The following is an 8309-nucleotide window of genomic DNA, read 5'->3' on the forward strand; positions in this document are numbered from 1 at the left end:
AATGTTCCAAGCAGCCAGAGAACCCTGATATTCCTGCCTTCTGTACAGATCTATAGACGTACGCATTCCTTTGCAGGTACTCGGCCATCCTCTGGGCAATGACCCTAAAGAAGATTTTACCCTCGACATTCAGTAAGGAGATTGGGCGGAATTGGCTGATGTTCACTGCATCCTTCTCCTTAGGGATCAGGACCCCGTCTGCCCTACGCCACACTTTGGGTATTATCTTCTTCTGCCAAGCTGTTCTCATAAGCCTCCAGAGGAACCTCAGGACGTCTGGTGCGTTCTTATACACTTTGTACGGAACTCCATTTGGCCCCGGGGCTGATGCTGTTCTTGCCCGTCGAACTGTGTTTTCCACCTCTTTCCATGTCGGAGGGCTGGTCTCAATATGATGTTCCGGGGGTTCAATGGGTGGGATATCTGATGGGATGGCCAGATGTTCATGTTGCTTTGAGTCAAAGTTTGTTGTTCTCAGGTGCTCCTCTAGGTCTTTCTTTGTTGTTTTTAGAGCTCCACTTTTTTCCTTTGTGAAGAGACTTTTAAGGAACTTGAAGGGATCTTTATAGAATCGAGTTCTAGTTTGTTCTTTCTTCCTTCTGCGTTTCCGTAGGTTCTCTGCTCTGCGGAGGGATGCCAACCGGGTTTTGAAATCAGCCTGAAGTGCCTCTATGCCCTCCTTTTCCACTTCCGAGGCCTTCTTCCACTGTTTCTTAAGCTGTCGCCTTTCTTGAACGAGGTGCTTGATTTCTTGTTGCCTCCTGGAAACTGGTGGGGTTGTAACCTTTCTCCCGCCTTTTGCCTCTTCCACTCCAAATCTTTCTGTCCCGTACTCATAGATAATGTCCCCCATCCTCTCCAACTTCTTCTCCACTGTGCCTCGAAGTTTCTCGAGGGTCAAGGTAAGGTCAGTATTCACTGTTTCCCACAACTTCTTGTCACTGGCGCCAGGCCACTTCACATACGGCCTGTGCCCTGGTAGTCTCCTCTCGACTGCAGGTCTGGGAGGCTCGGTAAGTTCCACTCCTGTTGTTGGTTCCACCTCAGTTGTTACTTCGGTGCTTGAGTTTACGTCCTCCATGACAGTGGTACTGATGCACTGCAAACTATGGTTTGTGTCCAGTTGCTGTGCTTCATTCGACTGATTTGATCGCTTTCGCAGAAAATAATCAATGCGAGGCCTCTGTCTCTCTTTACCCAAACACCCCTTCTTCCCCTGGTGGATCCTCATCCCATGGTGTGATGTAACTTTCCTCCAACCACAGACACATACCTGCATCTGTTTGTGGCCCGCTGTTGCAGCAGAACTTGTGACAGTTGCTGTGGTGTTCTCTTGTGCTGTGCTCTCATTACTCGTAGTCGTTTCCGGTCCAGTCGTTACCATGTTGTCAGCCGATGAGTCATCTTCCGCCCCCGCTCTCGCAGACTCTAGGGGTATTCTCGTATGTTGACTTTCTGTAGCTAAAGCGGGTGTTTCCAACATACTGCGAAGCATGGGAAACTACAGAAATGGGAAGCTACCCCATGACTGCCCCAGTGGGGTCTATTCCCTCCTGTCAGCCGTCTCTCCGTGCCGCCACAAGGACTTTCCCCTGTTGTCAGCTGATCTTTCTCAGCAGTCACTGGACAAGTCCAGATATTCAGATTCCAAGAACACAGGATGAGATGTTACCATCCTTTGTGCAAGCACTTCCAAGAGTTAATGAACAGTGAGCCTGGTGAAATTTGGGGAGCGCATCGTCAGTAGTGTACCTTTGGTTCCTAGGGTGTTTCGGCCTTTCACACTATACACCCTCCCCAAAGGCGGCCAGCGACAGGGTGATCAATCCTACGCTTGCGTCCCATTCCCAATTAGTCATAGGAGTTGCCTTGTTGATGATAGCCAACATCCCATGGGACTATGCAATGCAGGGGCATCCTCCTTCCTGAGTCAAGCATTGTTGACCGCATACCACTAAAATATATTGGTGATCCTAACTGAGATAAGACAGGACATTTTTACTAGGATTAAATGTCAGGAATTGTGAAAAACTTCCAACATCAGCTGTACAAGTGGTACCGGTACCGAGTCAATGTGCAGGGGTACGGGTTAGTCACAGTAATTAAGGTAATATGTACGTGTAGGTAGGGGTAAAGTGGCTATGCATAGATAATAAACAAATACAAATTTGAATAAATACAAATAAGGGGATCAATGTAAATAATACAGGTAGCCATTTGATTAATGGTTGAGCAGTCTTATGGCTTGGGGGTAGAAGCTGTTCAGTGTCCTGTTGGTTTACGACTTGGTGCATCGGTACCACATGCCGTGCGTTAGCAGAGAGAACAGTCTATGACTTGGGTGGCTGGAGTCTGTCAATTTTTTGGGCTTTCCTATGACACAGGTTGGTATAGAGGTCCTGGATGGCAAGGAGCTCGACAAAGACCTAGGGAGATTTTTCAATACCTTGCAAAGAGGGCACACATTGGTAGATTGGTAGATATAAAATAATCAGATGTTGAATATCCCTTTGAGCATGATGAAGTTATTAATTACACTTTGGATGGTCTATCAACACACCCAATCACTACAAATATATAGGCGTCCTTCCTATCTCAGTTGCCAGATAGGAACGAAACTGCTCAGCGATTTCACAATGCGGTCATTTATGATTTTCAAACAGTTACAGACTTTGGTTGTGATATGAGATAACTGAGGCTGGCTCACCAACAGTGTAGTTACTCCACAATACTAACCTAAATGATAGAGTGAAAAGGAGGAAGCCTGTACAGATTAAAAATATTCCAAAACATTCATCCTGTTTGCAAAAGGTACTTTAGCATTATTGCAAATCATTTGGCAAAGAAATGTAATAATTGCTATGTTTGGGGCACATCTAACACAAATCATTACTGAGTACCACTCTTCATTTTTTTTGAAGTATGGTAGTGGCTGCATCAGATTATGGGATGCTTGTCATTGCTAAGGACTAGAGAGTTTTTTAGGATGAAAATAAATGTAATACAGCTAGAAGCATTGGCAAAATCTCAGAGGAAAACCTCATTCAGTCAATTTTCTAACAGACACTGGGAGACAGATTTTATCTTTCAGGAGGACAATAACATAAAACACAAGGCCAAATCTACACTGGAGTTGCATACCAAGATGACATTGAATGTTCCTAGCTACAGTTTTGACTTAAATTGTCTTAAAAATCTATGGTGCCATCGATAAAATGCAATTGTGCCACCATGGAGCGCTCTGTTCACAAAGTTGACATCAGCAAACCGCTCGCCCACACAACGCCATACACCTGGTCTGCAGTTGTAAGGCTGGTTGGACGTACTGCCCAATTCTATAAAAACAACGTTGTATGGCGTATGGTAGAGAAATTAACATTCAATTCTCTGGCAACAGCTCAGTTGACATACCTGCAGTCAGCATACCAATTGCACAGTCCTTCAAAACTTGAGACATCTGTGGCATTGTGTTCTGTGACAAAACTGCACATTTTTTGAGTGGCCTTTTATTGTCCCCAGCACAAGGTGCACTTGTGTAATAATTATAATGTTTAATCTACTTATTGATATGCCACACCTATCAGGGGGATGGATTATCTTGAAAATTGAGAAATGCTCACTAACACAAACACATTTGTGCACAACATTTGAGAGAAATAAGCTTTTTGTGCATATGGAACATTTATGGGATATTTTTTTTCAGCTCATAAGACATGGGAACACTTTACATGTTGCATTTCTATTTTTACTTTCTATTTTAATTTCTCTCTCTATTGAGTTAATTATTGTCTATATCATGGGAAAGGAGCTCTCTAACCAAATGAAACATATCTACAATGGAGAGACAGAGATAGAGAGTGTGTGTGAGAGACAGAGGTAGAGAGTGTGTGTGAGAGAGGGGGGGGGGGGGGGGGGTCTGGACCAAAAACAAAGAACTGGGAAAAGAGGGAGAAAGAGTTAAAAGACAGGAATAAATCAGTCATTCATTGGTTCCATCACAAATGGCACCCTACTTCCAATTTAGTGCACTACATTTGACCAGGGCTCCCTCGCTCCATCTCTAGCTTCCGCCCTCCATCCCTCACCCGGAAGCACACCGTCAGCCACCCCCACCAAAACATCTCTTGCTCCCATCTGTAAAATGATGCTGCCCATGACCTCACTAGATGAACGACACCTGACATACACATTTTTCCTCTGGTTATGACAAGTGATGTTTAGTGTGGTTGAAGAGAATACGCCGTGCTGTGTAGAATGTGTTGTGGATGGTTATGACAAGTGATGTTTAGTGTGGTTGAAGAGAATACGCCGTGCTGTGTAGAATGTGTTGTGGATGGTTATGGCAACACTAAGTGATGTTTAGTATGGTTGAAGAGAATACGCCGTGCTGTGTAGAATGTGTTGTGGATGGTTATGGCAACACTAAGTGATGTTTAGTATGGTTGAAGAGAATACGCCGTGCTGTGTAGAATGTGTTGTGGATGGTTATAGCAACACTAAGTGATGTTTAGTATGGTTGAAGAGAATACGCCGTGCTGTGTAGAATGTGTTGTGGATGGTTATGACAACACTAAGTGATGTTTAGTGTGGTTGAAGAGAATACGCCGTGCTGTGTAGAATGTGTTGTGGATGGTTATGGCAACACTAAGTGATGTTTAGTATGGTTGAAGAGAATACGCCGTGCTGTGTAGAATGTGTTGTGGATGGTTATGGCAACACTAAGTGATGTTTGGTGTGGTTGAAGAGAATACGCCGTGCTGTGTAGAATGTGTTGTGGATGGTTATGGCAACACTAAGTGATGTTTAGTATGGTTGAAGAGAATACGCCGTGCTGTGTAGAATGTGTTGTGGATGGTTATGGCAACACTAAGTGATGTTTGGTGTGGTTGAAGAGAATACGCCGTGCTGTGTAGAATGTGTTGTGGATGGTTATGGCAACACTAAGTGATGTTTAGTATGGTTGAAGAGAATACGCCGTGCTGTGTAGAATGTGTTGTGGATGGTTATGGCAACACTAAGTGATGTTTGGTGTGGTTGAAGAGAATACGCCGTGCTGTGTAGAATGTGTTGTGGATGGTTATGGCAACACTAAGTGATGTTTAGTGTGGTTGAAGAGAATACGCCGTGCTGTGTAGAATGTGTTGTGGATGGTTATGGCAACACTAAGTGATGTTTAGTGTGGTTGAAGAGAATACGCCGTGCTGTGTAGAATGTGTTGTGGATGGTTATGGCAACACTAAGTGATGTTTAGTATGGTTGAAGAGAATACGCCGTGCTGTGTAGAATGTGTTGTGGATGGTTATGGCCCAGTTACACAATATGGTGATCAATGCAGACGTTTTCCATTTTATAAAGCCATTGTAGCTGGGACTGCCCATTGATTTTAAGGGTAAATGTATTGAAATAAGATTATTTTATTAGTTATTATAATTATTGTTGTTATTTATACAATATATATATATATATACAGACGTACTTCATTCTTCCTCTGTAAAGAAGACAGACAGATGGGGAACTCCTTAATGAGTGTGTATTAAATCACATGACAAGAATATCTACATTGTCACTTTTCTATGACAACAATGAACAACCATCATTTCAAGAGAAAACACATAAATGTTTGGTGCCAGTCTGTTTATGTATGAGACAGGGGAATTGTCTTTCTCTCTGCCAATAAAATATCACACACAAGTTGAAACGGAATCACACCAGGTCTATTTACAAACAAGTACATTAAGGCCAGGATTGAATGCAAACCCATGCTACATCAAGAATGATGTTTAAAGGTAAATTAGAATTGAGCCGACTTGTGCAGGGTTAACCTTGAATGACGTTTCCGCGAAACAGGTACCATTGCCTTTAACAGCTGCATTGTCTACAAGCGTGATGAATTGAAACCCGGCCAATGTATCAACATGTCAATGCTACATGTGGACGATTTAGGAAGTTATTGCGCTGGGTTTACACTCTACGGTATGTGGGTACATAAACAACAGACCCAATATTATCAAAACAAAATCTACAGGGGGGAAATCAAACCGTCACTTTCTATGATTACATTGGAAATAGATTCAACATTATTATTCAGAAAACAAAATTGGTAATATAGAATGTAAGATGTATTGTATATTTTGACTTTTTGTCTTAGACTTTTTTGTCTTTTTGTCTGATACAGGGCAGCTTCCCAACCCTGTAGAGGTATAGATGGGGCTGCACAAACCCAGTGATTAAACAATGCAGAAACTAATGGACATTCCTGTAAAAAAGTCCATGTAGGGAATGTATTTATAACTCAGTGCCATCACTGCCAGTGGGAGTTGAGACACTGTAGCATACACCAGGATAATCAAAATGATCTTGAAGGCCTTCATCTTAATGCTGTTTGTCCCCTCCCTGTCCCCATCCCCCGGCCCTGGACGTTTCAGAGCCCAGAGAACTGAGAGGCAGCAGAATGACATCAGAGAAAAATAGATCAGTGACTGGCCAAGAGCAGAGTAAAATGACACTGGTGTAGAATTCGTAAACAAAGAGAGACAGCAGGAACAAAGAACCATCAGCCAGACAACACTTCAACACCCCACCCTGTATCTCAGGTGTTTGTACTTCAGGAAGACAACAGGATGGACCACCGCCAGGTAGCGCTCTAAACAGATACAGCACTGGAACAGGGGACGACCAGAGAAAATGAACCCAAAAGAAAATGCAGCAGCTTTGTGGACAACATCAGACTAGACATACTTGTCTGACTGGAGTTCAGCTATGTGGACGGCATTAAAGAGACAGAAGAGGGTCTCAGACACGGTCAGGTTGAGAGCAAAGAACTCTGAGGCCATCGTCCGTCCCGCTCAGGACAATATCAGCCACAGGATGTAGACATTGGTTGGGAGACCCAGGATGATATTGACTGCATATGAAGCAGTTGAGGACCACAATGGAAATAAGTTCTAGACTTTATTGTGTGATATCCTCGATGATTTTATTCATGTGCGTGTACGGCTTTTAAGTTTATTTGTGCTTTTTTTAAATGGTCAAAATGGTCTAATTAATAAACTAAACTAAAAGAGGTAGAGAGAGATAAAGGGACAAAGGGAGGGAGATAAAGAGAGATGTAGTGGGAGAAGGAGAAGAGAAGGGAGGTGGAGAGAGATGGATGGAGATAAAGAGAGATGGAGGGGGAGAAGGAGAAGAGAAGGGAGGTTGAGAGAGATGGAGGGGGAGAAGGAGAGATGGAGGGGGAGAAGGAGAAGAGAAGGGAGGTGGAGAGAGATGGAGGGAGATAAAGAGAGATGGAGGGGGAGAAGGAGAAGAGAAGGGAGGTGGAGAGGAGGAATGTTATACAAGCAACATGATCATGCAAAGTATTTATCTCGCTATAATTGCAGACTTAACTCATCTTATATATGCACAAGGCAATAGGATCTTAGGTATTACTCTGCTGAAGCCTTTGTTTACCCTGGTTGAAAAATACATGTAAAGCGCTGAGTTCCATCAACTAGGTATGCAGCCTAGTTAGAATCACAATGAAGCACTCAAAGAAACCTGGGGAAGCTAAATTAAGATAATTTGTTACAATTATTGGTAGATAAAATATGCACTACAAATTATCACTTTGTAAACATGAAATTTCAGAATGTGTCCATATATTTATTTTAAATGCCAATATTCAGAATAAAATATATTGTTTTCGACATCCTGTGTTTTTGTTCAAAAGCTACATCAATCTATATCAATTGAGATTTCAATTAAAATGAAAAAAACATTTAACTCACCTGTAGCCTGTTGATGCACTGTCTCTGTCCTCTGAAGTGTGGTGTATTGTGTCTCTCACAGATGCTGAACCTGATGACCTGATACTAAATATCAAAATCTCTACCCTGCCCTGCCTTGCCGCAACTGAGCGTCCTGTCATCTCAACCTGGTGATGCAAATCACTGTGCATCCAAAATGGCACCCTATTCCTTATAAAGTGCCCTATCTCTGACCAGAGGCCTATGGGCCCTGAACAAAATTAGTGTTCTATACTATATAGTGTATAGGGTGCCATTTTAGACGTTGAGCACAGTACAGATGAGCGGTGTCATATTGTACGCAAATAAGTTCAAATGTTTTGTTAAGCATGCATGAATTTGCCCCTCCCTGCTGCTCACGACAAGCTTCATTTACCCCTGTCACAAGGGAAGTTATGGCTGATTTAAGATGAAATGGTCAACCCTGTTACTTTAATTGTAGACTTTTATAGTCCTTTCTCTTAATTTAACCTCTGAAATTGGAAAACGTTTTTTTTTTACTTGAACATGTGATCATTATGA

Source organism: Oncorhynchus mykiss, chromosome 19, assembly GCF_057628025.1.
Source record: "Oncorhynchus mykiss isolate SJ-2025 chromosome 19, ASM5762802v1, whole genome shotgun sequence".
Classification (NCBI taxonomy): domain Eukaryota; kingdom Metazoa; phylum Chordata; class Actinopteri; order Salmoniformes; family Salmonidae; genus Oncorhynchus; species Oncorhynchus mykiss.